We start from the raw sequence: 10,320 nt of genomic DNA, 5'->3' as shown, positions 1-10,320 counted from the left end.
GACCGCCATTTTCTATCTGTTCAATCACTCAATACCTGATCTTCGACAGGAGGGGACCTACACTGCAAGTGCTGCTGTGACCTCGGTCTGGAGGAGACAATGGCTTGTGCGTATGGGGAAAGGGCCCCTGCCTTCACATCGGAGGAGTTAGAGAAACTCGTGGACGGGGTCCTCCCCCAGTACACGCTACTCTACGGTCCTTCAGACAAACAGGTAAGTACATTGGGAGCATGCTGTATGGGCTATGCCTGTGTGGAGTGGGGTGGATGTAAGAAGGGGGGGAGATTGCGGCGTGCATGAAACGACAGTGAGTGCATGCACCACATGGCAAGGGTAGGGATGGGGGCCAATGACTGTGACGGTGCAGTTGGTAATAAGTTCCTCTTCCCCCTGTACAATTCATGTAGGTCAGAAAAAAGATATTTGGCGTGCCATCGCCAAGGACGTCCGGACCCTGGGGTTCTACCACAGACGGAGCACCCACTGCTGGAAAAGATGGGAGGACATTCGCCGCTGGAGCAAGAAGACGGCGGAGGCTCAGCTGGGGATGGCCTCCCAACGTGGGAGGGGTGCCCGTCGCACCATGACCCCCCTGATGTTCAGGATCCTGGCGGTGGCGTACCCGGAGTTGGATGGACGCTTGAGGGCATCACAGCAGCCACAAGGGGGTGGGTACACTCTCATCCTGCTGAGTTTGCGCGCAGTGGAGGGGTCTGGCTGGGGGAGGTGGGCTGTGGGTTTCCCTAGGCCAGGGCGAGTTCCGTAGGCAAGGTCCCTCCGTAAGGCAGGCCATGTGGCACCCCACCCCACCTCTGCAGAGTGCCAAGTACACCTAGTCATGCCCCTGTGTCATCCATGTGTGCAGATGTTGTCCATAGCCTAGTAGGCCATTTCCCAGGAATTGAACAGTGGAGCCCAAGAGCGCGGCGTAGTGCAGGGGGCTTGTGTGTCTGTCTTGTCCGCCAACAGTAGCGGTAATGCATGCACTCAACATCTTTCTTCTGTCGTCCCCCCCTTTTTGTGGTCTCCCTGTTCTTGTGTGCATTAGTATCATCAGGCGGAGGAGCAGTGGCACCGGAGCACAAGGGGGCTGCATCCCACATGGCCATGGAGGGCCACACTACGGACTCGGACTTCACCAGTGGGACGGAGGGTGAGGGGAGCTCCACGGCGGGGACAGGAGCTGAGACCAGCGACATGAACTCGTCCTCTGATGGGAGCTCCCTGGTGGTGGCGGCAACATCTGTGCCCCCCCATCTACAGGTACAGCCGCCACCCCCCCTACCAGCACTGGCCTCCCAGCAGCCCCTCAGCCTTTGCCCGTGCCCGCTCACCCGGGAGGGTGGGCATCACCTTCGCCCCAGGCACCTCAGCCCCTGCCCCAGTCGCCCCTGCTGCCCTCAGTGAGGAGGCCATTGACCTCCTCAGGTCCCTCACTGTTGGGCAGTCTACCATTTTGAATGCCATCCAGGGTGTCGAAAGGCAGTTGCAACAAACCAATGCATTCCTGGAGGGCATTCATTCTGGTCAAGCGGCCCTTCAGCGAGCTTTTCAGACTCTGGCCTCAGCACTGATGGCAGCCATTGTCCCTGTCTCTAGCCTCCCCCCTCCAACTTCCTCCACCCAGACCCAATCTCATGTACCCCAGCCTATCACAAGCACACCTACAGACCTGCATGCACACACGTCAACACACAAGGGAAGCTCAGGCAAACATAAGCACCACACATCCCACAGGCACTCACGCAAGCATCACACACATGCAGACATAGCAACATCCACTGCCTCCACTGTGTCCCCCTCCTCCTCGTTCTCCCTCCTCCCTCCCAGTCTCGTCTACACACACACCTGCATGCACTACATCTACAGCCACTACTGCCATCACCAGCACACACAACACCACACCCCGCTCACGTGCAGTCACCACTCCCACTACCATTTACACGTCCCCTGTGTCCTCTCCCAGTGTGTCTGTGACGCCATCTCCCAAGATACCCAAACACAGGCAAACACCCACCCAACAGCCATCCACCTCACGACAGCCTCCAGCACATGCACCTTCACCCAAAGTCAGCAAACGAACACCTCCTACAACCACAACCTCTTCCTCCACTCCCAAACCCCCTCCAGCTACCCGTCCGAGTGTCTCCAAAAAACTTTTCCTGTCCAACCTTGACCTCTTTCCCACACCTCCCCCACCCCATCCATCTCCTAGGTCCCGAACTGGCACCTCAGCCACAACATCTCTGGGACCATTGGTGCCTGTAGTCACCAGAATCTGGAGTGCATCGGCCACCAGGGCAGCCAGTGTGGCACGGAGCCACAGCACAAACAGTCCCTCACCTGTGAAGCATCAAAAGTTGGCCAGTGCCCGGCAGGAGAGGGGGAAGACTCCAGCCACCAAAACCGCTCCCAGGGGTCCCGGTGGGAGTGTGGAGTCAGCTGCGACACCTTCCAAGGTGGGGAAGGGCCAGAAGAAACCAGGAAAGTCTGGGAACAGCAGCACGGCGGAGGAGACCGCCATCATCCCCGCTGCCCAGGAGGCCACAGCCGTCATCCCCGCTGCCCAGGAGGCCACAGCCATCATCCCCGCTGCCCAGGAGGCCACCGCCATCATCCCCGCTGGGCCAGAGAGGACCGCCAGCACAAGCCCCGCTGGGCCAGAGAGGACCGCCAGCACAAGCCCCGCTGGGACAGAGAGGACCACCAGCACAAGCCCCGCTGGGCTAGAGAGGACCGCCAGCACAAGCGCCGCTGGGCTAGAGAGGACCGCCAGCACAAGCCCCGCTAGGCTAGAGAGGACCGCCAGCACAAGCCCCGCTAGGACAGAGAGGACCGCCAGCACAAGCCCTGCTGGGACAGAGAGGACCGTCAGCACAAGCCCCGCTGGGACAGAGAGGACCGCCAGCAGCTGAGTCGCTGCAAAGGATCCCACCGCTCCAAGCACCGCTGAACAGGGCACCGCCGCTCCAAGCACCGCTGAACAGGGCACCGCCGCTCCAAGCACTGCTGAACAGGGCACCGCCGCTCCAAGCACCGCTGAACAGGGCACCGCCGCCTCAAGCACCACTGGCCCATGACCGCCAAGGGCACTGACGCTACTGAGTCAGTCACGAGCAGGATGAAGTACTCTGGGCACAAAGCCCCCTCCAGAACCAGTGGAGACTGTCATCCACTACCTCTGTCCTTAGCAGGATGAAGCACTCTGGGCACAATGCCCCCTCCAGAACCAGTGCAGACTGTTATCCACTTGAGAGACTGTGGATTTGCACTCCCCAGGATTGAACAGTGGGCAACCCACCCACTGTATAGACTTGAGAGACTGTGGCTTTGCACTCCCCAGGATGGAACAGTGGGCAACCCACCCACTGTATAGACTTGAGAGACTGTGGCTTTGCACTCCCCAGGATGGAACAGTGGGCAACCCACCCACTGTATAGACTTGAGAGACTATGGCTTTGCACTCCCCAGGATTGAACTGTGGGCATGTGGCCTCTCGTGGATTTGGCGTCGTGCACTCAACCGGCTGAGGTGCCCCCCCTTTCCCTCCCCCTGAGGTGCCTGTTTTCTTGCTCCCTGATGCCCCTGCAGTGTTCTCTCCGTCATGGTCGGGGATCTTGTGTGGGCCTCGCCCATACCGTGTGGGCCCAGTGTTCCACTATGCTTGGTGTATATTTTGTTTATGGTGTATATATATATTTTTGCCTACTTGATTTTAATATATTACAATGGTTGCACTCATTTGCTTTTGTCTTTGCATTCTTCCGGGGGGGTTCGGGGGTGTAACTATCATGTATTAATATGTATTAGTGTGTGTGTTGTAGTGAGTGAGGGTGGGGGTGGGGGTGTTGCGTGTATGTGTCCCTGTTTTTTCCCTCCCCCCTCCCCTGTGTCGTAGGTGCAGTACTCACCATGGTCTTCGCCACCGGCGTTCATGCTCCTGGTAGAGGAGCAGGAAGACTATCGCAGGGAGAATTTGGAGTTCCGGCTCCATGGTGTCCTGGTTCCTCGTGGGAGGTGAGCTTTTTCTCTTCGAAATCCTGTTTACGCCATGTTTTTATCCGCGGTGAATCCGCCCCGGAAAAGGTGGCGGATTGGTAGGTTGTGATACTGTGGGCGTTACTTTGTCTTCCGCCTGTCTGTTGGCGGTGACCGCCAAGCTGTTTGTTTGTACCGCCGTGGCGGTCGGAGTGTTAAAGTGTCTGTCTTTGTTGGCTGTTTCCGCCACGGTCGTAATTGCAATTTTTTTTCCACCGGCCTGTTGGCGGTCTTACTGCCGCTTTAACACCGACCGCCAGGGTTGTAATGACCGCCTATGTGTTTATACTAATTTATGTATACTAATGCAGACTAATGGCTATATAGCCCCACTGAAACAATATCTAACACTAGACAATTAAAAATGTTTAAATCACCAAACTCCATATGCCGAACATATCCATATAGTGGAATCTTGCCTTTCCTATGGGGAAATACATACGGACCACAGAGCATACATTGACATAAGGGTATGTCTTGGTAATACAATATAATCAATTTTCCCACCAACCGCTACTCCAGTTTGGTACTGCAGCACTCTCCTGTTTTTTCTATTTGTGCTTCAGTGTCCAGCAATTTGATGTAACCATCACCTGGTAGGAAGAGGTGAAAATTTCAATTGAAGACTTCCCTCAGAGACTTTTTCAGGGATTCACCAGAAAATGGGGAGTGGGGCGGGGAGGGGGATTCCATTGCATCATAACAAAAAAATGTTAAATAGACTCATTGATCTAGTAGACTGGAATGCCACTATATGGTTTTGACTTGTGGCATCCAAAACTGGGCTTTTGGCCTATCCCTGTAATCATAAATCTATGCATTCATTTTGATTGTGATTTTTCTCTTTTTTGGCTCAAACCCAGAAAGTCAGGGCTACCAGCTTTCTCCCACTGAAAATGTTGAAAATATTATTCCATTCATTCCACCACCTAGCACGTCTCCTTAGAAGGAGTTTATATGTTGTGTCACTTGGACTATTCAAATTATATTTATCTGGGCTTTCTGCATAGTTTTATTTTCAAAGTCCGTCATTTTTGGAATACAGTAGTGAGCTTGTTCATGGACTTTGAAGACATGATGGCCTTTCCTCAGTGTCTTTTCTCTTCATTAGCTTCCTGTGAAGCTAAGGCATCAATTCAAAGATCTTTGGTTTACTCATCAAGTCTTTCACAGAACCAGCCTCATAATCGAAAATCTTGTGTCCAGCAAGAATCCTTTGGTTGGGAGCCCTTTACAAAATGAGTGTGCCAAGCTTTAATAAATGCGTAATGATGCAGAACCTTTTATGTGCTGGGGCCCCAGCACTGGAATCCCTATCCATGGAGAGTTGGTGTCTATCTAATTTTAGACCGTTTAAAGGGACCGTAAAAATCAACTGTTACAACACTAACTTTATTTTTTTATGCCTTTACAAGTTTCTAGCATCAGGAATTTATTATTTCTTTAGTGAACATTGGCACAGTCGGCTTAGATGTTTATGCCTAATGATAGTTTAATTGTGCTATTGTGGGAGTTGGTGGCCTTCATTTTGTATTTAGATTTGAAAAAACACGCCATAGAAAACAGTTAAAATAATCACATGGCTATGGTGAGTATGATCAGTGAACAAGAGACTCTCAGGCATTGGTTTATACACCATGTAAATGTTGTAAGATTCACGCCTTGTCTTTATTTACTGCTCTAATTCTTCATTGATTTATATCTACATGCATCGTGTGCACTATAAGAACCTAACTTCACGTAGGTCCAGAAACTAGACCCAAAGTGGAGGAGCACCTCCTAGTTCTGTGTTAGAACTAGGAGAATAAACACGTTTTGTAGTGCATTACTGGTTAAAAGCACGAATTGCATCGAACAAAAATGAATAGGCAGGAGATTGCAGGCAGTCATACTAGGAACTCTGATTTACACTTGACTCGAAAAATACACAGGCTGGTCTTTAGAGCAAAGTAAATGCCTACAGCAGCTCAAACTAACCATCAAATAGTGAAGGCAGGGACCACGTACACATCTGAAAATACGAATCACAATTTTGAATTCCCCTATGGCTTTCACTGGCAATCAATGCAACGATGTTAGGACACAGTGGCTTTATGCCACTTCTTCAATCCTTCACAGGTAAAACATTTGGATCACAATGCTGTCTGTTCAAGCAATGGAGGTCCTTGCCCTAATCCATCTAAGAATGAACTAAAGTATCTACCACCACTTTATGAAACACAGTAAAAATAGAAATACTTGATACAGTTTTAAAAAATATATATATTTTATTAACTTTTTTTTTAAGCAAAAGTGGCGAAAAACACACATCTACTGTGTAGAACAACCCACACCGTACAACTGTATTCCAGCACACAAATTATTATTTCACCATTGTCATTACACTTCCGTACATAAAAACTGATCCTTCATACTTTAGCAAATATTGACCTTTAGGTGGTAGAGGCATCGTCCGGGTCCTATTCCGATGCTCTTCGTGAACTGTCTGAGATTGTATCGTCTGGGTGTTTGAGGCAATCTAATATTGTGTCCCATTGTCGTGCCGTGTCTCTGGACTCTCTTCCCCGTGCTGCCTCTTGATGTAATATATTTCCCTCTGCCTCAGCCCATTTTATCAATGCATTCCTCCATCTTTGAATTTGAGGGCCCCCAGCAACCTTCCAATGGCTCGTAAGTTCTCTCTTGGCCAAAATCAATGGCAGTTCAATATATTTATTGGTTGTCTTTTTGGCGGGGGCCGGGGAAAATCTCCTAACAATGCTGTCAATGGAGACAGTCTCAGTCTCCTATCCGTAATCGCAGCCAGTTTCTTAAATACTTCTTCCCAATAAGGCACTACTTGCGGACAACTCCATAACATGTGTTCTAAGCCTGCCTCCGGTTCTGGGCATCTGGGGCAGCCCCCACCTCTAGTGGCATACATCTGTGCAATTCTGTGAGGGGTAAGATAAGCTCTATGATAGACATAGATGTTTATTAATTTAAAATCAGCATTTCTAGTTGTGGGGTATATATGTGAGGTGATCCTGGCCCATCTCCGCTCATCTATTGGAGTCCCCAACTCCGTCTGCCACTTCAATCTAAGTTTATCCAGAGAAGTAAAAGTATCTTTGTGCAAGGCTTTGTAAATTGCTGAAACCACTCCAGTGTCTCCTCCTCGTGAGCAAATAATTCTACAACCTTCATGTATAGGAGGTTCAAGAGACCCCAGCTTCCAGATTCTTTGTATAATCCTAGTGATCGCGTTATATATAAGGAACATTCTGGGTGGGACATCATACTGTTCTCGCAGTTCTGCGAAGGTGCATAACTGCCCATTATGATACAGGTCCCCCAACACTGTAATATTATATGAAGCTAGTCTCCTAATCTCTGTTAAAGCCTGGCCCCCCACCAGTTGCTGCAAACCTGTAATTGGAATTTCTGGAGCATAAGGGATAGCCGCACGGGAGAGCCTTAGACCGCGCTCCTAGCACGCCCGCACAGAATGCCAGTCGGGTGGTAATCGCCGCTTCCTCCCACTTGGGGCCAGCAACACGCTCAGGAGGGCGTGGTGTAGTTCACCTAAATCATACTGCTTATTTTGGTCCGCTGGATCTTCACTTAAAGATCTTGCTGACCATTGTAACTGGCCAGCCTAGTAGTAAATCTCCATGTCCAGGGCCGCCAACCCTCCTTCCGAGGTGGGTCTCTGAAGAGTGCTCAATGCCAGTCTGTGTCTACTCGATCCCCATATAAAACTGAATATCATGGAGTTAATGTTACTGAATACTGATTTCGGTATAACCAGTGCAAGAGTAGAGAAATAGTACAATAATCTAGGCCGCATTATCAGTTTTAGTAACGCCACTCTCCCCATAACCGCTAGTGGGAGTGTCCCCCAAAACTGCATATCAGTTCTCAATCTCCTTATTGCACTGTGTATGTTTCCCTCTAGTAAGTCTGCTGTTTTATGGTATATGTTAACTACTAGGTAATGGAATGTAGTGGGTGCCCAGGGGAGCCCTTGTGTATCAACCCTTTTCGAGGCTCCCTCTGTTAAGGGAAAGATGGAGGATTTTTGCCAATTTATCCATAGACCAGTTGCTGCTCCAAAGCATTCCAGCATTGCCATAGCTCCCGGCAAGTCATTTTCCATGTTTCCCAGGAAGACCAGCATATCGTCCGCATGTAGTACAATATAATGCACCTGTGGTCCCACTTGAAGCCCCTCAAAATAGACGCCTGATCTAGCCATTCTGGCCAGCGGTTCCACCGCTATCGCAAAGAGCAGAGGTGACAGGGGACAACCCTGCCTGGTGCACCTGCCAATTTGGTATGGAGCAGATATAGTCCCACCCGTGCGTACTCGTGCTGTGGGATTTGCATAGAGCAGCTGCGTCCATCTTACAAACTTGAGCCCCAGGCCTAGTTTCAACATTACCTTTTCTAAGTAATCCCAACTAAGGTTATCAAACGCCTTCTCAATATCCACTGAGATAATCGCCGCCCGCTGCAAGGTTGGAGACTCAGAGTAGGGTATAGAGACCAGCCATCTTATGTTCTGTGCAGTGTTACCCTGGGGGACAAACCCAGATTGATCTCTATGTATCAATTTTGTCATATAGGGCAGCAGCCGGGTATCTAATATTCTACTAAGTATCTTATAGTCCAAGTTGAGCATGGACAGGGGGTGGTATGAGCGCACATCTGTTGCCGGTTTATCCGGCTTTAGAAGTGGTATCATGATAGCTTCATTTGTGGACTGAGGTAGAGCACCCCTCTCTTTTGCCTCTGCGTAAAGGTTACACAAGTGTTGGGCTAGTTTTTCCAGGTAAACACTATAGAACTCCACAGGAAGTCCATCAGCCCCTGGGACCTTTCCTCTCGCCATATTTTGGACTGCAGCTTTAACATCCGCTATCGAGATTGGCTCAGCGAGGACCTGTCTGTCCTCCTCCCCCAGGTGAGGGAGATCAAGTTCATCCAAGCCCTCCAATTGGGTGGAGCTCAGCGCCTCTACAGGTGGGGCGTATAGCTGGGAATAGTAGTCAGCAAACCATGTATTTATTGCACTCTGCCCATAAAGACGACAACTAGCTGCATCCTCAATTTCTGTTATCACTGTCTGCTGTCTCGGCGGGGCCCCCAGCCACGCCAAGAGTGAGCCTGCTTTATCTCTCTCTGCGTGTTGCCTAGCCAAGTATTTTCTGTAATCAAAACGGCTCAACTTTTCGGTTACCTCTGCAATTCTTTCTTTGAGATTGGCAAGACAAGGGGCCACTTCGGGGTGATTGGGTCTCTGGCGTTCAATGTCTCTGAGGGATTCCTCATGTTTTTGGATTTCTAATTCTAAGGACCTTCGAACCCCTACTCTCTCTGTTATGCATATTCCTCTCATGACTATTTTAAATGTCTCCCATTCTATCGCCCTAGTTGACGCCGTTCCTGTATTAAAGACAAAAAAATCTCCAATTGCCGCCAACAGCGAGTGCTTAAATGCCTCAACTTCGAGCATCTCTGCTCTGAGACGCCAGGTTGGGATGCTAGGTTTTTCCCTGCACCAGGCCAGTGATAGTAGCAGGGGATTATGATCTGAAATAGTGCGGCACAGGTATTCTGCTGTTCCCACTGCGCTTTGTATCTCAGGGGAGGCAAGGAATGTGTCCAGACGAACATGCAAGTCATGTAATGTAGAATGAAAAGAATAGTCTCAGGCTGTAGGGTGGATATGCCTCCAGCAATCACCAAATCCCCATCGTGTTCCCTTTCAGAGAACAGTCTAGCTACTTTTGTGGTTTGGGAACGAGGCAGGGGTGGATGTGACCTGTCTAATTTAGGGTCTGCAATACAATTAAAGTCTCCTCCTATTAAGGTGGCTCGTGTGAAATAGGGACCTAATACCCTCGAAAGTGTAGTAAGAAAAGCTCCCTGTTCCTGGTTTGGTGCGTATATTCCCCCTATTGTGATATCTCTACCTTCTAGTCACCCAACTATTAATACATATCGCCCCTCCTTATCTCTAACTTCCTGTGTTTTTTGGAAAGGAATCCCTGAACGTACCCATATTAACACTCCTCTTGCAAAAGCCGAGTAAGTTATCGCGAATACCTGGCCACGCCATCTCTTCGCAAGTGCTCTGACTTCCTGCTCCAATAGGTTCGTTTCATGTAATATGGCTATGTGGACTCCCCGTCTCCTAAGCTGATTGTATACTTTGTACCTTTTACCCATGCTATTCAGGCCCCGGACATTCCAGGTAGCAATTTTATAGTTCAAGGGGGAACCCATAAATTACAAAAG

Source organism: Pleurodeles waltl, chromosome 1_1, assembly GCF_031143425.1.
Source record: "Pleurodeles waltl isolate 20211129_DDA chromosome 1_1, aPleWal1.hap1.20221129, whole genome shotgun sequence".
In the NCBI taxonomy this organism is placed as follows: Eukaryota; Metazoa; Chordata; class Amphibia; order Caudata; family Salamandridae; genus Pleurodeles; species Pleurodeles waltl.
The sequence above is the reverse complement of the archived record's forward strand: the minus strand, read 5'-3'. Positions refer to the sequence as shown.